Genomic DNA, 25,042 nt, shown 5'->3' on the forward strand with positions numbered 1-25,042 from the left:
GCCTCAGAGTTGTTAAGTGACAATCTAAAAGCCGATTTAGGATTAGCTAGCTTAACCAGGTGAACTGAGGGTTTCACTTTGATTGGGTAGAAAAGCCGTAGCTGTGCTTGGAAGTCCATATTGTGATACTGAAGGGCTTTATCAACATCCTGAGAGGAGTGCATTCAGAATAGGTGATGATGCGAATCTCACTAATCAGTGAAGGATTATCTGAGGCTCAAAGCTATACTGCTTCTAATTCCTTCTTCATGACGCTGTTCATGCACTTCAAAATGATCTAGTGCAACACCAGAAGTATAAATATTATATGAGACTCTTCAGTTTCTTAATTAGCACTTTCTAAGGGAGTAGTTCTTGCGTAGTCAGGGGTAATCAGATGTGGGTTTTTTTTTTTTTTTAAAAAAAAAAAACAACAGAATCAGAAACATAGCAGAAATCTGTGAGGAATTCAAATGTACAGCGACTGACACCATGTCTCACACTACATATATCACTTACTAATTTTAAAAGCAGTGCCAGCATCAACCCTGATGCCAAATTATTGACAGGATGTATTATTTCTAGTCGCACCATTACGGTGTTGAAGACAGTGATTCTGCATTAATTCTTTCCTTTTACTGAAATACACTAAATTCTCCATTGTTAGACAACTCCTATATGGGTTGGGAGTCTGCTAATACCTCTCACATTCCTTTAAAATAGTTGTTCCTACACATGTTTCGTTCAGCAGGGAAGAAAAAAATTATAAATATATATAAAAGGGGGTTTTGTTTGTTTGGATTGTTTGATTTTTGGTTTGTTTTTTTACAATGCATTTAGCAGAGGGTAACAGGCTATGAAACATAGGACTGATAACAAAACAAAATTACTATTTCCTATCACAACTCTATTGAAATATTTTGCTTGCCTATACAGTAAATGACAGTTTTTCTTAAGTGGATGGGTTGTATATGTATTTTAATGGAATATATATTGGTAAAACAAGAGCCTCCCGAGTTAGCTTCACTACACACGTTGTCAAAATGACAGAACAAGATATCTTTAATTCCTAACATCCAGTTAGGTCCAGTATCTACAAGGCCACCAACAGAGTGAGGGATTGCTTCCCAGCACTTCTTGTAGTGTTTTTTACTCTTTAGTCTCCATCTCTTCTTACCATCCTTATTTTAGTTTCCTAGCCTCCAAGAAAAGTATTTACAGGTCATTGACAGCTCTTAAAATATGTTGTTTATTAGGCTGTTTCTTCCTGCCATAATTTTAAGTAAGATATAGAGGTAAGATGGGCTGTGAATAAAACCCCAGCTTTGAGGAATCCAAGCCACTAAAGAAGCAGGTTCTGATTTTCCAGTATAGAATCATTCATGGAGTATCTTCATGTAATAAAAATTTTAGATGAGTAGTTCAGATTTTTCATATTACAAATTTTTAGTTGAATTTACTTTTTATGTAAATGAAGCTTAACAAAACATCAATTTTGTGATTTTATCAGACAAGGGTCATTACTCATTGTCAGAAACATCTATTTAAAGTTCAGAGAAAGAAAGAAAGAAAAAAAACTGTCTCCCTTAAAGGGGGGCTTAATTTAAGATTAATTTGTATTGCTGTACTTAAGATTGTATTCCTATAGGTATACTTATGGAAAGTACATACTTTCAAGCTGTCTTGCGATATTTTTATGAAAATGAATAAAATAAACATCTTAGAATCCAGACATTATAAACACAAGTAATGTATTTCATTTTAATACTGTTTTCAAGACCAGATAGCAAGGTTTTATCTCCTGCTTTCTATGATACCAAGAAAACATACATCCAGGTAGACTTCAGCTATTATGTCAGAGGGCTTCCATTTCTATCACTCCTTAATGATGAATGAGGTGGTTCGTCTAAACAAATAAGCACTTCAGAGAGTTACCCTTGACAGGGCTGTTAATCCTGGGAGCCTGCCTTATCGTTGTAGAATTCAAGAGCTGAAGTTGTACAGTATCCCTGTACTGCCTGTCTCTTACGCTGCCTCTCTGGCTGGAAGTTGGGACAGAACTATTTCAGATCTTGCATGTAAAGCCATGCTCAGTGCTTCTGTTCTGGCGTGCTTGCAGATAGAGGGGCTTATCATCTTAGTAGGCACTGGCCCTTCTAATATCTGGCTAAATTTCTCAGATGGATGTGCTCTCAGCCTGCTTTCAGTGGTGTATTGTACCTTTTGCAGTCTTTCTTCACTGAACGCAATGAATTTTGCACTATAATACAAGCCTTAACCTTGAGCACTACAGAATGTTAAGACAAGTCAGATCACACTCTGTTGTCACAAATTAATTAAAGGTATGGTTCTTAAGAACAGTAGGACTTCACAAAATGGTGATTTTGAAGAAATGCAGAAAATCTCTGTCTTATGATTTTGCATACCTGACAGCAGCTATTGTGCTTAATATCACCAGTAAATCTATAAAGCCTTTAAAAATCAACAGGTAATGGTGTTATTCTGGTGCTCAAGGGGAGAATCTGGACCCATTTTTGCAGGATTGAAAACTGTTCTCAAGCATCCTTCCAAATGTCTTTCATCCTTTTTCTCCACCACCTCCCAAATCCCTTTCATACCCCCTGTCATAGAAATTTGGAACACTACCAGGATCATCTGAAAATAAGAATTGAATACTCTTTTATCACCATCAGTTTCCTTACCCCTTAGGAGGTTTAGAACAGGCGTGTGACTTCAGCTGCTGTTTGAAAATCAAAGCATAATGTGTTTCCAGTTCATAAATTATAAGATATTCAAAAGCACAGACTAACTTTAGAGAATTGGTTATATTGCTTGATATCTAGAGCTGTTTGTTCCTTTTGTCTCTGTTGCTTTCCTCTTCTACTCCCTCCCTCCTTCTCCTCTTAAGGATAGAATGCGAATAAAATGTAAATTTTGATGCCTTGGGCCTTGGAAAGAGAGGAAGGAAAAAGATAATTCCAAAAAATAAATAAGGGAGATGGGGTGAATAGAGGGTCTCTTTTGATGTGACATCAGTAGTTCCATTCACTAGTTTCATTCCTTGTCCATCAGAAAGATCCCTAATGCAAAGTATTATCTTTGTAAAGGCTTTTCTGAACACTAGCAACAAAATCAGGCATTTATACTGTACTAACTTTCATTCCAGTCTCTCAAAGCTCAGCATAAATATAAATTGTCATCAAGGCCATATGAGATAGATATTTTATACTTTAACAACCAGTTTACAGATTAGGATACTGTGAGGTGCAAGTAGTTAAGCCTAAGGAAGCAGACGAGCATTCCAGGAATACTGAATAGAAAATGTATGTTTGGATCTGGTCTTCAGAAGCTGTTTTCTTTAGGGGCAGGGAAAGCCCTGCACTCGTAGCTGATAGAAAATATGCATACCATGCCCCTCAGCTGCCTGCACTGAAAAAGACGAATTCTGTTACATGTAAAAGGTGAAATCCTCACTGAAGTGATGAGTAACTTCCTGACTTAAACAGAGCTGAGTTTTTCTTTACATGCTTATTTCTGCTTAGCACATAGTTTGTCAAAGTAAGAAAAACTGACTTAGGTTGTACTTGATTTTTGTGGGTTTTATAGTGGCAAAACCACTATGAAAATTTGTCTGTCCTCCTTTACTCTAGCTTCATAATCCTGCATCCCAGTTTGTGCCCTCCTCAGCTGTGCTGCGATGACTGTCTGGAGAGCCAGACTACAAACCAGGCCACTAAAATTATCCTGATTATGTTTTAAATTCTCTGGCTTTCTTAGGTGAGGGAAGAGGAAGATTTAGATAATTTTGCTGATCTGAATTATAGCAGATTCATCAGACAGTTGCAGCAAATGCGAGAGTTAGGGGTAAACTGAACTGCAGTGGTATTGCTGCCTAGGGAGAAATATGTTTAAAAATGCCCTGAGAATTAAAAGCATTTGGTTGGGTTTGTACTGCCAGTTCACAGTGAGCCTATGTATTAATATTTGTATAGGTCCTAGCACAATGAAAGTGTGATGCTGATTCAAGTGTGAAAACTTCCCTTATAAGCCTTTATTAATACAATTTTTTTGATGGAGTAATGGCATAAGAGTGTTCGCTTCTTAGATTTTGCTCTATCCGTAGTCAATGACAAAAAATCATGTGAAGAACCAGTCATTTAGGAGACTCTCCATAAGCCGTCGTGCAGTGAGGGACATGCTACTTCTTTCTGCTCTTGAAGAAAGGTGACCTGCAGTTTTGAGTGTACTATGTTAAACTGTGTTTTCTATGTCGTATCTCTGCTGGCTTTACAGCCTTCTATCTTTTAGCTAAGCAAATACTTGAATATTTGCCCTATCCCTGACATGATGTTTCTAAAAGCTATAAATCAAAAGAAAAATTGCAAATTAGACTCAAAGGAGTTTTTGCTGATGGGAATTCTATTTGCTTGCAAAACATGTGCACCAATAGAGAAGCAAATACACCTCTTTCAATTACTTATTTTGTCTTTGTGTATCCATTGATTAGAACATTTATCTAAAGAACGAACAACAGCATCTTGGACAGTGTTATCAAATGTGATGTAATCATGGCATACAGAGATTTAGTCGCATGTTTTCCTAACTTTGTTATCTAGCAAACCACATCATTTTCTGTTTAATTCTAGTCTTAACTCTGCAATAATTAGCATTCTTTATTTTATAATAGATTAGATGTAACTTATTTTGATCTATTTAGATTTTATGTGTAATTGATTGGGGCAAATGATGCTACTTAACTGTCATTGAGTGATTTTGAACCTGTGAGAAAGCATTATATTGACTGAACTTTATTATAGGATGAGTATATAAAATTGATTTTGAGTGATATGAGGTTCATGCTTTCCATGTAGCACTTTATATTATAAATGCCTGTTGGTGCTGGTTTACATTTTTTTCCATCAGTCAGGCAGAAAATGCATTTTTTTTCTCTCTTGTATTTTACAAAACCAAAGGTTTGACCTGTATTTAGAGTAGGCAGAATGCTAAACCATCACATGTCTGGTCTTTGAAAGCCCCAGAGTCTGCTACAGCTCCTATTGAAGTTGCTGGGAGTTTTGCCACATATTTCAATAGGACTGGGAGGAGAGCCTATGTTTATTGTTAACTGAGATATACTGAAGCTCTGTTCACAGTGAATTAGAATGATGGGTCTGAATTGTTTCAGAGGTTTATTACATGCAGGCTGCGATTCCAGAGAATCTCTGTTTACAGGAGGAAAAAAATTCTGCATTCCTTGTACAGTCAGAATTTCCACTGAAGTCAATGAAATCTTTCCCTGAGTAAGGATAAACACTTGCAACCAAAGTAAATGATTTAGTGAAAAGCACGCACATTACTGAAGTGCCTGTTGGCTGTGTTCCTGTATTTTCTGTCATGTAGATTGGAAGGGTTATCCAATACTAGTAGGTTTCAGTTACTTATGTCCACTTACTGATGGTCATTTTACTGCAAATACACACTACTACTGCCTTTCATACAAGGAGTGTTTATGTGAAAAGAAAGAGCAGAAGCGCTTTAACTGGATTATCAGCCAAGTTCTGGTTGATTCAAAAGACGCTGTCAAGCCCTCACTTCATTTCTTATTGCTTTCTGCTGAGAACGTGGTGGTTGTACAAGAGCCACAGTGTACTTGCAAATTTGTTCATGCCAGAGATCCAAGCTTCTGAACAGTGAGAACTTCAGGGTATTGTTTTGCCTTCGAACACCCAAGCAAAGTCAGCTATAGCCTGGTCCCAAGCACTTTTGCTATATAAACACGCTGAAACCTTGATGTCTAAACAGTTATATAATTGCAAATTCACTTCTCAGTGCTCTTCCAGGATTAGTACTTTGTGACACGTGTGCCAAGTACTACAAAACTGGACTGCCACAAATTGCCAATCAAAATTTGAGGACTTGTGAGTAATTGTGAGAAAATAAAAATAGGTGCCTTAAATGAAGCAATGTAGAATTAGTGATTAATTTGTCTTCCCTACTAACTCAATCTTCAGAGGAAGCATAATGTCTCAATTTGCCCCATATATGTATGCAATAGAGTTTCGAGTACCTTCTTGCATTTGACGTGCAATGGGAACTGGTTAAATTCTGCAGCAATAGTAGTACAGTAGGGACCTCCACAGGAGGTGAGGAGTGGAGTGGAATTACTCCCATGTGTTTCAGACTATTTCTCAAGATTACTGGTCTGATGTGAAAGAGAAATGATGTTCCTAAGATACATGTTAACCCTGGGTTTGAAGGCAAAAAAAAGTGCTTCGAATTTGCAGAGAAGAGCTGTTTAAAAAAAAATTAATAACAAAACTGAAAAGTATTTTCAAATTGGAGATTATATACTGCACATTGAGAATAAGAGATACTAAGAAAACAAAGACTTAATTTGAAGTACATTAATTTTTCTACGGTCCGTATTATTCTCTGTCAAATACACTGGGAACACAAATCTGCATCTGCATTGACTGGATGAATTTCAAAGACCTTTTACCTGCTCTATGTTTGTGTTGCCTCATATCTTTATGACATGGAATGAACTGCTTGGCGCCACGTTGCTGTTATCCATTAACCATTCCTGTTTTCCTAATCATCTTAGACTCCATCTTTCTCTGTCCTATCTGTTATTGTCTTCTGCAAAGAGATGTGATGTTCCTGTAGCCTGTTCTGGTTTGCAGGACATGATTTGTGTTTCTGCCTACAAGGGTTTCTCTACTGAACCCTGTACATTATCTTCCCCCAGCCCCCCCCTCCTCTGTAACCAGGAGAAGAGGGTCATACATCTGTAAAATGACAGCACTTATGAAAAATGAGAGTTTGGTACACATGGCTCTCATCAGACACAGACTCATCTTCCATGCCACAGACACTACTTGTTTCCTTGCAATGCAGACTGTAGCTGGAAACACAGGAAACACCTAATAAATTGCTTGACCTATCAAATTAACAAGTCATCAAGAAACTATTTTGGTAATCAATGAGCAAAGCAGAATTGTTTGCTTTCTGGCTGAGCAAGAAGAATGCATGGAGATGGAGCAATTTCTTTTCTCCATCTCTCTTCTGTAAACAGCATTTAACTGGTTTGTAAGTTTGCTGCAATACAGGGAAAAATGTGAAGAATCTATTTTTAGAATTAGAACTCTTAGAACTAGAGGCGTGCACTGGCCTAAGTTTATGGCTGAGTACAGAAGTCAAAGAAATTCAGATATACTCGGATATATGACACCGTTAGTATGTCATCACCATTTCTGGTGAAGGTGGTTTAACTGCTGATTTTAATGAATACGTAACAGAATTTTTCTGGGTTTAGGCATGGAATGAGTTGAAGTACATCTCAGTGTAGTCCTTACTCCTGCAGCCTAGCAGAAAATCTACAAAGTGTAAAACTTTCACTCTTCATCTAAAGTACCTAATTAAAATTGAAATAAGTAATTAACAATAAATGAAGAATCAGACATTTTCTTCTTCCAGCGCATGTGGCATGAGATGCAGAAATAGTCTGGCTTTTACTTCTGGTTAGAAAAGGTGTAATAGATGCTTGGAGCTGCTGAAAATTAAGTCACATGGTGATGCTAGTGAAGGCAATTGCCAAGGATGGTTGGAGGATTTACTGCCCAGTTGGCCTAGTGCAGCGAAGAACTATTCCTGTGAAATGAGATCAGTGTATAAACACACAAGACAGACCAGAAACTTGTGATTCTTTAACTTACACCCCTAACTGCGAAGGATATTTTGCCCAGTAAAGGTTGTATAGACAGCAAGATGCCAAAGCAGGCATCATTAATATTGTGAGCTTAATAGCAGACATCTGCTCAAGTACTCAATCAAATTGAGGTCTCAAAAATAATTTAATTATTTGGAAATTTATAGAACACTGGTAATCTTGCTACCACTGTGACATCCTCTTGCCTTTCTTGGGCATTTCCATGGTGCTGAACTTGCTATTTTAATAGCAGACCTTTAGCAAGTCACTATCACATTTACAGAGGCCCTTGTAAGGTTATGTATCATTCCAACTGGTCATTTACTTCAAGTATAATTTTGTTTTCTTTATTAAATAGAAAGTCACAAGATGAAATCCTTATAGTATGGAATAGAGCTCTGTAGATTATCAGAGTATTCTCTGGGAATATAATTTTCCCTCTGTTGCCCTTCTGACAATGAGGGGATTGAAAGGTTGCGGTTGAGGAATAGATAGGATAGATAATCCAGGAATTCTTCTGACAAAGTTATAAATACACATTGTAGAAATCTCTGACGTGTGTGTTACAGCTTCTTATTTGTTAAAACAAAAAATGTTTGCTTCGAAATTATGTGTACTTTTTTCTGTCTAAACTCAGTTCCTTTTCTGTAGTCCCAGTTCAAGTAAGATGTTTAAGCGTCTGGACTTCAGTAACCTTTCTTATGTTTTAAATCTGTCTTAAATGATAGTGGGGAAGTTTTGTTGTTATACTGTCGTGAAGGGATGAGGGATGCAGTGTGTGTAAATTGTCTACCTCTGTCAGTGTCGTGATGAGGTTATTTTGACTTTGATATGCAGAATTCTTTTTGTTGATATAAGTGAAGTTTGTGAAGACTGTGTGATGAATGTATATTTTAATGACAATTATTATTCATGCACAGAAATACTTTCTTAATGTCAAAACCAGATTATAGGGTCTCTCCCCTTCTGTCTTTTTGTAAAATGTGGTTAAACAAAAAAATTATATCTCATATGGTTATTATAATAACTAAAAATGGCCAAAATTATGATTGTGAAACTTGGCGCAAAGTTCCAGATGGGATAAAAACGTGGGTTACACTGATGCTTGTTTACAACTGTCTGAACGTAGAAGTACACCAGAGTCAGTGACTCATGGCCCCATCCCACATGCTGAGCAATGTCTCCAATCTGTGTGTTTTCCCCATTAATGTAAATCCTGGAGTAGAATACTTATTATTTGCCAGTACTTTTGCCTTTTCTTTAGATTAAAAGTTTGAGAATTAGAAGCAGAATACTTAAAAAAGAAAAACCACCCTTCACACTTCATCCTCAAGACAAAATGTCTAGTATATCAGAAATTAGTGATGTTATATATTGCAATAGCATAAACTTAGATTTAACCGGGGAGAACTTAAAAATAGTACTATTGGAAGACAGGCAAAGAGACAAATTAAAATTTCTGCATATTAAGCAATGAATTATTTACTTTTTAAGAGGAAGAAGCAATGAATAAAACAGAATTAATTGGCTAACTATAGCATTTAATTAACTTTTTTAATAAGAACCGGTTTTGTGAGTAAGCACTGAGTTATGGCAATTAAGTTTCTATTTTCCAAAATATCCTGATCAGAAGTTGTATCTGACATACATCAAGATAAGAGAAAGGACAGTAATTACTGGAATATTTCTCGAAGGCAGCATACCTCTGTGTAAGATGAATTAATAATTTTTTAAAATATTTGCATTACAGAAATGCTAAAGATTCTTTCCTCCATCCTCAAACCCTGATTGCAAGACATCACAAATGTTGTGATATCAGAACACTTGCAATTAGCTAATCAAGACTTGATTTTCTTCAACTGTTATTGCTTAATATAATAAAATCACATTTTTTCCTTTTTAAGAAAAGAAAGATTGAGATGTAATTAGTGTTTTCCTTAAAAAAGCAGAAACTTAAATACTTCCTCTAGTTGTACTGCATATCCTTCCTTAATTCAGAATTTTTCCTAGCAGGTTCTGTCTGTAACGGTAGTAGTAGTTTGTTTATTCATAATTTTACATTTCAGAAAGACAAATGGCTGTAGATGAAGAAAAACTTATTTCATGTGTCAAGACATTCAGTTTGCAGTATTAAAGGTCCTAGTTAACCATATGAACAGCTGATAGAGCAATGAAAATGCTAGTTTGGTCTTAATATTAACTGCAATAGCCAGTTGTTTTGCTTTTTGCATTATGTCATTATTTTGCCAAGTTTAATGCTTGTTGGTATGGGACTCTTCAGTTCATGGGAGTTATGCAGTTCTCAAGTCAACTCCTGGTTTAACAGATGTTGGTTTTAAAAGAGTTCCTTAGCAGTATAAATTATAGTAGATTAAATTGCTCATTTAAGAGCATGACAAAGTGACTCTCAGAGCATGCTCTGGTATGTGAAGCCAGTGGGGTATGTGCAAAAAGCAGCACATGGGTCTCCATGAAAAAAGCCCTCTTTCCTATGTTTTAGAAAGGGACTCTGTCATACAAAAGTTATGCCTCCTGCTAAAGTAGTTGAACCAGCTGCATCCCATGTGCTGAAAACACTCTTGTCTCTTATTTCTCTTGTTCAATTATTATGTCTATAAATTGCAGTGGGCCACCTGTGCAATGCACTCATCCAGAATAGCCCCAGAGGAAGCATTAACATATCAAGGCTCATAAAGCACAAATCCTTAAATGTAAAAACTGACACTTTCATCCTACTCCAGCCTACATCTATATAGACATTAAAAAAGAAAGGAATAAAGAATATTTTACTATGCAATTTAAAGGCCCTGCTCTCTTCTTGCAGAGGTCAGCAGCAAAACTCCTCTTGAATTTTACCTGGGAACAGGATCAAGCTATAAAGAGCATGAATTCTAGTTACATATTTTAGAAACTTTTTCTGACTTGTGCCATCTATCAAGTTTGATGCACCTATTAAAACAAAAAAAAAAGGAAGACTTCTGTTCTTGACATTAACCATAGTTTTGTTATTCCTTATCTAAAAGAATTAAATCAGATCTCTCTGGGAAAGGAACCTGTGGATTTGGGCTGGTCAGAGGAATGTCTCTGAACTAAAAAAGCTGCTTCTTCCAGCTCTGATACTCCCTCCTTAGAAAAGGTTTAAGAATGATTATTCTTTTTTTGACATGTCAAGGATAAATCAATGAATGCTGAGACTATTTTTTCAACCTCTGGGCAGAGCCACTGGCCAAACTGAATGTAGAGATGGCAGTTGTCCAGTTACTGCAATCTGCAGCACAGGTAACTTTCAACAGGGACAGATCGAGGTGAGCCTAGCCATTTTCAATCAACTTGAGCAATTCTTGAGCAACATTCTTAAGAAAAGAAGCTCTCCGTAGAACCAACCATCTTCCATAAGAGCATCCAAAAGCATGTTTCTCTCTTTTTTTGTCTCCTAATACATTTATGCATACATAGTACCATTGATCAGTAAATAACAGTACTAATTGTATTATGAGGACTGCATTTCTGTGTTCTTGTCATAGACTGGTAAAGTATGCTTCTGCTCCATTCCATTCACTTCTCTAAATTTATGTATGCTTTCAGTTAAGCTTTGCTCCAGGCCAATGTATGGTTGTATATTAAGGACCTCTTATGAGAATTATGCTCCCACATGCAGCAGTGTTGTGCTGTGAAGGAAATGAGGTTGGATATAGAAGCTGCAGAATATGAGTCTGTTTATAGCAGGAAGAAAATCAAGGCAGTTGTCTCAGAAGGTCAGCAATGAACTGGGTGATTCGGAGGTGGGGGACGGTTGCTGACCATAAGGATTGCATACCTGCCTTAATCTCAGTTTAGGGTTCTGTCTAAACCAGTTGAATGTCTTTGACCTCAGAGTTGTCATTTTTTCAAAATGACATCTTTCCCTGACAGTATATTCACATTTCCATATCTTGTATATTTAACATGTATTGAAGCAGTTGTTTGCCTCAGCCCTTCATAAACAACACTGTCCTTCTTTACTTTGTTGTTTAACTGTTTGGTTCTTTTTTTTTTTTCCCTAATTCCCTAGCTCCAACTCTTCAGACGGTTCCTAACACATCCCCACATTGCAGACTTTTCCTCTCTGCAGCACAATTACACCCCTGACCTGCTATTCCCCAAAGCTAAAGAAATGCCAGATTGCCACCAGCACTTCATTATGTTTATATATTGGTCCTATGAGACTTGAATTTTCTCTGGCTATCCACATCCTCCTTTTTATTTCCTGTTTACTAGGATCATACAACTTTCTGTGATATCCATTGCTCTTGGAATAGGATATATTTTTTAGTCGGGTAAGGTTATTTGCACTTAGTGAGTTTTTCTTTTCTCCAGAATTGTATCTTGAATATTAACCAGTGTGAATTAGTGACTATTGCAAAACCTAAGGAGAAAGAAAGTAAAAACCTAATAATCTTAAGCATAGTACAAGAAAATGTCATGGTCTCAGATCAAGATCCAGCATCTATGCGCTCAATGAATAGCCTCTGTCTTTAGTGCATCACTGAATCCTTACTTTTCAAGTGCACTCTTGCCAAAAGCTCCCACATTAAACCTTCCTAATTGCAGACAGAAAACTATTCACAAATAAATACATTTTACCTGAAGAAGAGAGGTCAGTGAAAGTCATTCAGTAAAGGATTCAAAGCACATTTTATCAACTTTAATACATATTGTTATATCTTCTGCTGAATCAAGTGTACATGAGCAATTATTGTGGCTGCGAAGCATGTGAGATTAACTGTGTGCTGTGATCATGATCTTTATCTTCAACTCTGCCCTGAGAACAAAAAAAAAATCTTTTCTTATCCTTCTAATATGGTTGCTTCACAGTGTAAAAAAGGTGGCCTCAACTATTGAATGTTAGCAGGAATTCTGTCATACATTCAGTGGACGCTATTTTAAGATAGCATTACTCTAGCCTCTGAGAGGAAATACTTCTGTAGGTTAGCTCCTAAGATCCTGCTCAGATCCATTTTTCTGTTGTCGTTCTAGCTTCTGCTTATGGTATTCACCCTTCCACATATTCCCAACAGACTTTGGTAGCAGGCTCTGGTAGTTTTTTTCACTGCTCAGTTCCTGGTTCAATTTCTCACATAGTTAAGAATAGAATATACAATCAAGCAAGATTGTCCATCTTTATGCAAAATGTGCTGCAGTTTAAATGTGATTTTTTTGGGCACAAAACTGTGTAATATTCTGTGACCCTTAGTAGAATGCAAGGTCAGGCTAAAATTATGGTAATGGTCACTTTTGGGCTTAAAATCTGTTAATCTATTTTCATTATTTGTAACTGCATGAGATCAGAGGTATGTGAGCAGACATGGCAGTAGAATTAAAAAATCCTGTTAGCTCATGCCTATAGGCATCTTGAACCAGTGGGTAGTTCAGCCTTGACCTGCCTCGGAGGTAAGAGTGGTCAACATGCAAGAGATAGTTCTTGATGGAGAGCTCTTCAGCAGACGGGTTTTCCCACTGGTACACACTGATTCTCCACCACTTTCTTCTAAAAGTCAGCCTATTTTTCATGGCTTATTCTTGTATAACTACAAGAGTGAGCACTGGCCTTGGTGTGTTATGAGCCCTACAGGTAGGATCTGAAATTACCAGTAGAGAGTGATCAGTGAAAATTTGCACCTCTGTCTCTACAGCTTTCCTCTGTGTTAAGTCAGTAGTTATTAATTTGTAAAGACCCAGTTTGAGACTCTGAAGTTCTCTGCAATTAGATTTGGAAGAGAACTCCTGCCTTCCTTTGGCTATAAAAAGTTTAGATTTTGCCTATGAATATCTTGATCATGTTTGAAAAACCTGTTGCTTAGCTGAGCAGAGCCGCCTTTCTCCTTGAGCAAATACCACATATCATTTGCAAAACTTTTGTACTTATCACAATCAAACTTGGGAAATATCTGATTATTCTGATTTAGACCTCAAAACAGGCTGAAAATTATCAATGCACTAAATGTATTGCATTGAAATTGCTGTGGAACTACTAACAGAAAGATTGCAGTCTAGTTCCATGAGTTCCTCCTTAGGCAGCTGCAGATGGAAAGGAAAGGTTTGACACGTGGCAGAAAGATGTGTGGTTTGAATAGATGCATTTTTAAAGGGAAAGGTGTAAAAAGTATTTGTCTCTGTTTTATAGCAAAAATATCCCAGAGAAACAGTGAGCCATATTCTCATTTCTGGCATTTGTTCTGTTCATGAAATCTGCTTTTCTTTTCTTTGTTTTCCGGAAATAAATAATACCAGAGGATGGGTGGAAAATGTCAAAATGACCTTCCTGATGATTGCATCTTAACTGCTATTCCTTTTAAGCAAGCAGTTGCCCTGTTTCTCTGAATTTCTTCTCTTCCCATAGTTTGGCAATGGTGTAATAGGAAACATCAAACTTCTCATGTAGAATTTTTCAAATCCGAATTCACAATTTTGTTGGTAACTACTAAATAAGTACTTATGCAAATGAGAGCAGCTCCCCTCCTATTTTCCTAGCCTACAAAAATGGGGATAACAGGTAATTTGCTGTCAAAAATGGGGTCAGTTCAGTGGCACCACCTGCCAGACTGTTCTACAGTTTAGTGTCTCAGAGTCAGTCACTTTTTTCCCAGTCCTGCCAGCCATGACAGGGCTGCATGTTTTAAGTCAGCTGCATGTTTCCTTCATCCCAGGAAAGGGGAGCACTATGGGCAGCTATTCTTCAGCACAGTTATCCACTGACAGGGAGCAATGGAGCCACATGGCAAGCGTAAGCCCTTTGGGCAGCTGGCCTCTGCTCACCGCTCTGGAATGGTTCCGCACTCTGCAGTGCAGAGCAAAGATAACCGTCTCATATAAAAGATAATAATAAACAGAGGACAGAGTTTCCTGAAAGAAATAATGACCAGTTATAGAGGGCAATGCCAAATGGAGGTAATATTGCGGGTCCCTGCTGGCCCTCTTTCAGCAGCCCGTGAGTACCTGTTTAAGCCACACGCGTTCTGCTCACAGGCTTTCTCTGTAGTGGCAGGTGTTTGGAAGGACAGTGAGGAGACAAACAAAAAAGGAGCAATACAAATACAAGTGCCCTTGTCCTTTGAATAACAGAACACTACATGGGTATCGAAAGCATATACACGCTACCTGTAGCTTGTATGTTAAATCAAGGTAATGACAAAGACTTGACAAAATTCAAACCTAGAGATGTCATTCTGAATTTACTTTATAGAAAGAACCTCACTGAAAATTGTAAAAGAACACTGCTATAAGATAGTGTAAGGTAAGATTGGTCCTTAGGTTTTGACTCCAAAGGTATCTATGGTTTCACCCTTTTGTGCAAGAGGTGCGAGCTGATGTAATGAGATGGCTGTATGGCATGATTAGAATATGCTAGAATTGCTGGATCTTCAGCAAGACAATGCGCACTGGGGAATTCGTATGCAAATGTCATTATCATTTTTTGCCAGAATGGTGTTACATTGTGCTTACCAAAAAATAAGTTATTATCATTGGTGATTGGTATCTGGTCCCAGTGAATCTTTATGCTACAAAACTGGCCTCAATAATTCATTGAAATCTTATTCACCAGTCTTTGAAGAAATCCAGGGGAGACACAAATAGAAATAAGGCCAGTTCCACTCAACCTGCCCAGTGCACTCTGTACCTGTATTTCAAATGTTGGGCATTTGAAACCCAGATACAGTTCTAAAATTTATACGTGAGACTTTAGTCTGACTGCAAAATGCCTTGAGCAAAGAATTTTGGAAGTCAGAGGTTTATTTTGACATAAAAGTAAAATGGAGCAATCTCACCTTAATGCATTCCAAATGCAGTCTTTCTAAATCAGTGAAATTACAAACTGGATATAAAGTCAAGGTAGGATGAAGGTAAGAGATTTTTGGACTGGTACAAATGGAAACTCAGTTGCAGAAGACTCATAGCCAAGTCAAACATTTCAGAACAAGTAGAAGGGCTAAACTCTAAATAGTTTGTGAGATACATACTGAGATACAGTAATTATCTACATAGTAACAAAGGTATCTTCAGTTAATATAATCCCTTAAATCCAGGTTCATTTTTTTAGTACTCACATGCCTTTGGCTCTACTTAATGCATTTCGGAGTTTTTCCATTGTTTCCAGTGGATTTTTCCATATGCAATTTTAATAGGCTTGTAATACCAGTTTTCCTTAGAACTAAGAGATCTTTCTCTTTGGTAAATAGTACGCAATGTGAGTTGTTTTGGTTGGTTTTTTGGGGGTTTTTTTTGGTCCAATAATTATTGTGGTTTTCTACTTTTTGGTGAGTTTCAGCTGGCACTGAATTGGTTCAGTCTTTCTGCCCTGAGATACAACTGTGGGTTAGCAAGGAGTTTGTCCTTGGGAAGATTAAAGAAAATAGCAACATTTCTTCATAAATAACTATAAACACTGAGCTGTCCCCCTGTGACCTCTAACTGCTCTTAGTCACACATATGCATGGAGATGAGGTTTGAGACAGAAATCCTCTTTTGTAGCAGAGTGCACCTGCCATTTCCATCATGCAGCAGCAGCAGCTCTGCAACAAGCAGTAAATCTGTCAGTGGGATCAAGTAGTGGATGGCACCAGTGGTTTCACATCCAGCTATTTTGAGTCAAGCAGCCAAGTGGTGGGGTTTTTTTTTTCTGCCCTCTGAGCTGACATAATACTATACTAAGAGAACAAATTCCTTTAGTATTTCTCTTGTTCTGTCTGATCCCCAGTAGGCTTCACGGTCTAATTCTTTCCATTTTGGATTCCCTGATTTTATAAAATCAGATTTTTAAAAACAGGCTTCCTGTTTCCCAGCACAATGCCCAAGAAGTAGGTGCCCATTCGACTTCTTTTTTTAAACACCTCTTGGATACTGAAGACTGGCATGGAAACCAGTGAGTTTAAATGCAGTTCACTTAACAGGCATCTAAAATACCGATATTTGAGAGAATCCAAAGAACTCCAAGCAAGAGACCAGACAAGTCCAGATCCAGTGAGGAATCTCAGAAACACAAGCTTTGTGTGACTTCCATCAGATTCCAGGGGCCTCTTTCACTCATCTAAAACTTGCCCAGCTATGGCACCAGTCTTAAAGCTTCCAACATCTGATCTTAAGGAACAAAAGTGAAACAAAGAAAAACCTCAGAAAAGCGTGTCTAAATGGTAGTAAGTGATAATCACACCAAGATACAAAATTTACTGTAGTATCAAGCCAGAAATTGTACATGTAAGCTGCATAAGGACACAAACATGCTTTCATGCAGATAGCATGATTAAAAGGCAGGCCTTAATAGGGTCACCTGATAGATGCTTTTCAAAATACGTTCTTTTGGGGAAAGAAAAAAAAAAGGGGGGCAAATTTAACTTAGTGACTTTGCTACTACAATTCTTCTCTGCTTCCATTTCTCCAAGGGCTTTTACATCTTGACTCCCTTATGCAACTGCAAATATTACTCACTTTTACAAAAAATGTTAAAAGGTAAAGCTGATAAATACAGCTTCTGTATTACCGTTAAAAATAACCTCACTTGCATTTACACAAAGAATCATAAGCATTTCTCATTTACACAGGAATAACTGTGATTTATATTCACTACTATGAGACTTTAAATTGTGAGAATAGTAAAGATGTTGGCTAAATGGACCTTCTCTTCATATGGAAGGGTAGTCTAATATTTGCATCCTCATCAGTCCTTAGCTAACCAGAGCCTCAGATGATACCTGCTGAAGGGCTGCCTTAGTTACATGAGTATCTGCCCACTAGGCAATGAGTTCATCTTTTTTAATCAGAAGGGTCTCACTGGGAGTGTAGAGTCACTAGGAAATCTTCAGATAGGAGGGAGGAAAAAACCAAAAACAAACAAAAAGAAACGCCTACAGATTATTCAATTTTTCCTATAAGGTGAGTTAAGATAGAAACTAAACAATATAGGAGGTCTGTTAAAAGTATCTAAACATATTTAGTGCTCAAAGCAATGAAAGCTCCCTGCCATGGAAAGAATAACAGAAAGAATGAAGGACCAGTTTAAGAATAAATAAATTCTCTCAGTGTTTTTTTCAGCTTATATTTCATACTTACTGCTTGTGATATCTCTTTACACTACATTCAGAGAGCTCGGATGGAGACTCCTCACCTAAGGTCACACTGAGGAGTTTGAAACTCTTTTTTTCAAACCTGATTGGGCTTTTGGCTGGACAAAGCAGTATGTCTAGAAACGGATAAAATGAAACTGTTTAGGAGAAGGTATTATTTTGTTGATAACCTCCAATATGATAGCAGTCAAAAAATTAGCTGTCTTTCAAATACTAGCTGTCTCTTTGTTCAGTCACAGAAAACATTACAAAGTTGCACTGACTCCTACACAGAAACTGAGAAGGTTTGGGCTGCTTAAATCTGTATTTCTGCTTTTTAGACAAGAGGAGAATGTATGTTGAGGGTATTGGAAACAGTGATCACTGTAAATACACGAAACTTTTCCAGTCCTTTTTTTTCATGATATCAGAGTAAAGGAGCTTAACTAGAATCAGAAAGCAGCAAATTTAGAGCCAGTAAAGCTTTTTTTAAAAAAAAGCCTCAGGATTATAATTAACCTTGCAAAATTCCTTACTACAAGAGAGAAGGGTTGTGAAAGAAAGTGAATAATTATTTGCATTAAAAAATACTTCTGTCTGCAAGACAGAAAAAAGAGAGAAAGCAAGAGTTTAGACATAGTTAACCGACTTCAGAGGGTATGAGGCAATTTTCTATGGCTTATCTGTGACCACCAGTTGGTCCTTCCTTAGAAAGAACTGGTATTGACCACTGCTGAGGGAAAGGATCTGGGCAGAATGCACTGCTGCTCTGATTCAGAATGGGAACTTCTTTGTTGTGTGTGATTTCTCAACATTTTCTACAAAGACTTTGTGGGCAGGGGAAAAAAAAAAAAAGTGAAACCTCTAGGAACTGCATTGTCTCTGCTTTTGGCCTCAAGTTTGGACTTACAAAGGCCTTTCCATTCATTTCCTCAGAAGTTTGTTTTGACTGGGAACAGGGTTTGACACCACTTTATGCTTAAGTTTTTAAGAATTATGTTTTTGCAACATAATTTGCAAGCTGAACTGCGGCAAAATGCAGTGCTATGTCCAGGCTTTGAATTCCTAAAGTTCTTTCTGCGATTTGATTGGAAAAATCTGAGTTTAGCTGAGTGAAAAGCAGTGAAAAGTAGCTGGTAAGCTTCACTGACAATCTATTCATGTCACCTGCAGAAAGTAATGTAGAATCTGCCTGTTTTATATAGGCAGTAAGTCTTCTTCTTGGCCCTCAGCAGGACTGAAGAGAAATTTGAGGAATATTAGCAGGCATGTCTCTAAAGACACTGAATATAAAATCAGGAGGTTTAAAAAGTCTTGAGTGTCATAGGTGTTGGTAACAGTGTGAGGAAATAAAGTAAGAGCTAAAGTCCTGTATTTGAGTGCTAATTGAGTCTTCATAGCATCGTAGAATCCTGGAATGGTTTGGCTTGGAAGGGACCTTTAAAGGTCATCTACTCCAACCCCACTGCAATGACCAGGGCTATCTTCAACTCGATCAGGTTGCTCAAAGTCCTGTCCAGCCTGGCCTTGAACATTTTCAGGGACAGGACATCAACAGCCTTTCTGGGCAGCCTTCACCACCCTCATCATAAGAGCTTAATCCTAAGAGTGCAGAAAGACAGAAAGCCATCAGTAAGAGATACAAAGAAGGTACCGTATAAGTATTGTCTGAGTACGATTTCTCTACACACCCCAAATCTGGGAATAGACCTCCGGTGTGTTGCTGATTTGTATTCAAAACTGAAAGGATACAGCTAGTTTTGGAACCCCATCCAATACGCGAACTGAAAAAAAAAGTGAAAGTTCATACATAGGGTAGGAGACTCAACCCACCACTAATAAGAACCAATAACAAAGAGATAATAAACTTCTCTTATGAAACCTACTATCATCGTGCTAATAATTGTATGCACATTTCATCCAGGAAGCTGAATCTTAATCAAATAACAATGTGTATCCTCTTTGAAATGCCTCTTCATTTTCCTTTGAAGTGCCAGACTGCAACCAGAAGAGTACTTCTGTATTTCTTACTTGACATGTTCCTGTCTGCTACCATCCAAAACTGATTTTCTCTCCTTCGCTTTTTTTTCCTCCTCCCTTACCTTCTACTCCCCCCAAATATATTCTTAAGATGAAGACCAAAAGTTTCTCCACCTGATAGGGTAAAGACACATCAACTACATCAAGCTACGTGTAAACAGTGCTGCCTCATGGATAAGAAATTTGAAGAGTAGCAAGAAAGATAATCTCCCTTTTATTGGCTTCATTCATATTGAAATGTATGATCAGAGTCAGTTTTAATCTTCACCTCACTTTCACAGCTGCTCAGCTAACCTTAGTGTGTATCTCAGCCCTCTGTGAGAAAGCAAGGCCCCTCTGATTGGATTAAAGGGCAAAGAAAGGGAATGTGTTACCCTTTTAGGCAGCCCAGGCTCTCAGAAGGAAGCTCAAATAACAAAAGGCAAGGAATCTGGCCCAGCAAAAGCATGGCAGGCTCCAGCAGATTTCAGCCGTCTGCGTCAGCTATAGTGAGGTCATTTTTGAACACTCTGAGGTCACTGCTCAATTTGTCCTAAATCCTCTTTTTTTCTCAACACAAGACAGGAGGAGCTCTCTCTGTGTCTTCCTATTGAGACAATCCAATCAGTAGCCCAGAAGGATAAGTCAGAGTGTCGAAGCTTCCCTTGTAAGGCTTCCCATTAACAATTATCAGCTCCTAAAATGCTAAAGAAAAATATTGACTGCAGTTCAGTACATATATTTATCCAACAAAGCGTTCAAAGAAACCTTTTTTTCTAATACCTGAGCCTAGCGATGAGCAAAGCCCAAGCTTTGGTGTCTTCTCCATCACACTAATTTAGCTCCTTACCTCAGAAGTTACTAATAATTAGCTTTCTGCATTTAAGTATGTGTCCATTTCCAGCCAAAAAACAAAAAAAAAAAGCTGGAAATTTGCCATTGTGCTTGATGAAGACATGCATAGGGAAAAAGACTCTATGGCAACAAGGCCGTTTCTTTTAAATATTTACTGTACTTCCATGGGCATAAACTGCCCTCTCTTAGCAGTAGGGCTCTGGAGGAGTCCTAGGATAACCTATTCTGTCTCAGAGGCCCACTTCTTCATCTCTGATCTGACTGGAGGCAAGGGAGGACTGTCAAAGAGAGGCACGTTATGGAGAATCAGCATTAAGGAGATACTAGAGAAGAAAGGGCTGTGGGGTAATCCCCCACACTTTTGAATGCCCAACTCCAATATACTGGGAAAAAAAACAACAACAACCAAAAAACCAAAAACCAAAACAAAACAACAAAACCAAAAAAACAACAACGAACAAACCCTCAGAGCTGAGATGCATGTGCTTGCAGCAGCAGAGTACCTTTTTTAAAAAGATCATTTTATAAATTAAAAGGAGTATTGAGCAAAAGGAAGAATGTCTGAAACATCATCACAGAACATGTAAATAGCAGTCACTTTGGACAGAGGCCTCACCTCAGTGCATGACCCAACTCTGCAGCGAGAGGCTGGTGAGCTTCTGCATCCATCAAGCTGGGGCTCGGCCCTACCCCGGCCCTCAGCTTGCCTAGGGTATGGCAGGCAGAACTTCGCTAATTAACAAATGTTAAATCTCATCCCCAGAACTGATCCTTGACTCAGGCACCTACAAACACTTGATACTGCAGGCCTATCATTACAAACACAGTTTGGGCAGAGAGAGATGCTGCTCTGAATTAATTGTGTTCAGGCCAGGCCCTTGTACAGACTCCAGTGGCTAACTCAATTTTAACCAGCCATTTGTAAACCTATTCTTTGTTGGAGCAATACTCAAGGGATGCAGAGTCACTTCTAGTCCAGGTCACCTTGACTTCTGTTGTAGGCCAAGTCTAGGTAGTACCATGGTTACAGTGTCCTGTGAATCGCTGTGTTTTCAGCACCCAACGCAGGATCAGGGTCACATTGTTGTAAACTGGAGCTATCCCCCAGGTGCTTTATTTTGTTGGCAGCTATCGCTTTGATACTCCAGGGTTTGCAAAAGTGGTTTAAAAACACCTTTTCTCTCCGCTTCCTGATCTCGAGTCAAATGCTGGTCAGCTGGACTGAGGGATTAAGTATCGAAGTCTGCTTTTTACATTCAGCAGACTTGCCTTTAGGAGAAATCTTTTTTCAGTGCTACTGGGAAGAAGTGCAATCTCTCCTCCTCCAAACCTGCACTTCAGGACTATGAGTAGACAAAATACTTAAATTCAGCAGCACAGCTTCCCGGAGGCTGCTGCTGCGGCAGCAGAAATGGAGAAGTAGTTAGTGACACGTCGATCAGCTCCCTGCTGCTCTTTGACAAAAGAGACGAAGAGCCAGTGTTTATTTTCGAATAACATTTTTGCTGAGGTTCTAGAAAGATGGATGAACTGAAACCAACTTTGATTTGGAGCTAATGGCCCAAATCAATCACTAGAAGAGACCACTGCCTTACCTCAGGTAGAAGCATGAGCTAATGGTGTTTGGGCAACATACAAGCTGACAGCTTTATATTTGCTGATGTGTTTACCTCAGCCATAAACAAACCTTTAAGAGATTGTTCTATTCATAGCTGGATTTTCGGTGTACATTTATTATGATAATATACATGTGAATAACTGGGGAAAATACTTCAAGCCTAAAAAGTTGTTACAGAATGTAAAGAAATGGGGTTCATATAGTCTGTTCAGTGGAGGAAAAAAAGGCTGGTGGTTGAGCACATATAAAATTGCACCCTTTGCCTTGTGCTAAGCTATAATATTGGCTTTCGTGCAGAAATTAATAATAGCTTTATTCGCCCTCTCTAGATTGCCCTAACATGCTGCAACTTGATTAAGGGCATGAATTCAGGGCGTGAATCTTCCTGATATAGTGAGATTATTGAAATTATCCCAAAAGAGCATGTTTGCTGCTCTGCATGCAAAGATCTTCCATTGTCTCCTTAAGAATACACAAGACAGGTCAAGAGAAGCTTAATTAATATGGAATTAGCACAAGTCAATTTTGGTTTTTTATATTGTCTTGCCCTTTGTGGCCTTAGGGCAGCTGGCAGTTGGAGGAGATCACGCTCATATAAGTGTATTGATCAAACATTATTAGTTAAAGCTGATTTGTGTGCTATCTTTAGGGCAGCAGAACAGGAATTCTACATAGCACACAGTGTTAGGCAGAAAAGACCAACAGGTTTCTGCATTTTGGCAAGTCTGATTTAGGGCTAATAAGTAGCTGAGCTTTTCAGCAGAGAAAAGGCAGCAAAAACAAGGTTTTGGATTAACTCTGTAGCTACATGAGGCATGTCTTGCCTTCTTTAACACTGCATTGCAGTCAAACAGCTCCCCCTTCCAAACTAGCATGTCTATGAAGGATCATTTAATATCCCTCAGTTGTCTGCCAGGTTCCAGTACCTAGTTCGCAGAAATAATTGGGTTTCTTTAATGTCATTTGTTTTCAAATTTATTGGGCACGGATGAGCAAAAGCAGGCTATTCATCTAATTGACTGAGCACTGCACTCTTTGAATATCATATTACCATTATGTCTAAGCTCTCAGGAGCCAAACTTAGCATTTGCCAAGAACTTATTTCTCATTATTTATCCATGTTGCATGACAGCACAGAGATTCAGAAAAGATCATCCTGTCATCTTTGCTATTCATTTCTCTTCATATTTGTACCAAGTTCATAGTGAGGCAACTGAATTAATCCTTGAATATTTAATGATGCTGTGCCATGCAAAATTCTCATTGACTTAGTGGATCCCCTGTGGAAGGTACTGCACAGCAGAAGGAATCTTTCTGGAATATGCCTTCTCAGCAGTCCTTCTCAAAAGCAGTAAAAATGCAGCAGAGCCAAGCACCTTGCAGATAATGGATCTATGCTAATCAAGTCCCTGAACAATTACTGCAGTTAATTCATACTTGTGGAACATTTCCACAAAATATGTGGTGGGTGCGAAGAGCATATTCTTACACAATACTGATTGTCCTGTATACAGCCTGGTGCTCCTCAGAATTTGTGTGGTTCCTCACTAGCTTTGTTCTTAGATTTGCAAATGTGCTAGTCATACTTCTTTTTATTTAGTTTTATGGAAAATACCTTCTCTAGGTCATCAGCTCTTTGTAGTGGGTTTATTCCCATCACTAGAATCACAATGGTTCATGGTTTTAAAACAAAGTTACTTTTTTTTTAAATCCATTCTTAAGTCAAAAGGGAATATTCACCTACAAAACCTCCAAAGTATTTTTAGACTTCCTGCCACGTGCCTGTTTGGTTGTGCCTGTGACAATCCAGGTCTTGTGTCTCACCCAGATTTGGATTTTGGAGTTTTCGGAGAATTTGTGGGAAGGAGAGGAGAAGATGTCAGTTGGGCCATTTATAAATCTTTTCTTTGGGATAGTATAAGTGTGACAGCTATCACATGTCTTTCACGAGCTGAGAAAACAAACCTGAATCAGTTAAGAAGTCCCTTTAATGCACATGAACAGATATAAATACATACATGCAAGCACATGCACGTGCTTCATCTTTTGCTCTTGCTCTCAGTACTGCTCTTTACGTCAGTGGAATTAACATTATGAGCAATAATTGAATTAATTTGACAGTAAGCCCAAGCTTAACAATGAACTTCACTTCTAAATCAGTTCCATGTCTCTGTTAGTATATGAAATGCACATGCGGTAGCCAAGAACTGCCATGAGCAAAACCCCACCATCTGAAAATTAAAATCCCTCCCCGCTTTCATATTCTCATATAGTTTATTTCTCTACATTATTTTTGTCATTGCTGTGCAGCTCGTGTTTTGTAAACTGGAATTCTGATCACCATACATTAGAACAGTTACCTCTATCTATTGTTATACAAAAATAGCAAGAAGCAGTACTTAAAACAAACCAGATATTATTTAACCTGAGTAAACAAGTTCATCTAGGTGGAAATACTAACAATAATCTATCTTTGGTGTAAATGATATATATTATGTCAGCTTCAACTTCTAGACATTTGAGGCTGAGTTCTGCGAAGTTCTGTAATGCTTTACTAACACCCACTTCAAAAAGCATTTGTTAAAAACCTCCTACACTCCCTGCAAAATAATGTCAGCCATTTTTGAATGCAGTTGGAACAACAAATTTTCGCACACGGTTTTATCATTATTAAAGGTTTTTGTTGCTGTTTCTGATGCTGTGGGAGATGGTTTGATTCTTTTCATACCACAGCTGTTCAGAAACATTTATTGTTGGCTTTTTTTTTTCTTCTTTTCAAAGCAATTG

Source organism: Caloenas nicobarica, chromosome 4 (assembly GCF_036013445.1).
Source record: "Caloenas nicobarica isolate bCalNic1 chromosome 4, bCalNic1.hap1, whole genome shotgun sequence".
NCBI lineage: Eukaryota > Metazoa > Chordata > Aves > Columbiformes > Columbidae > Caloenas > Caloenas nicobarica.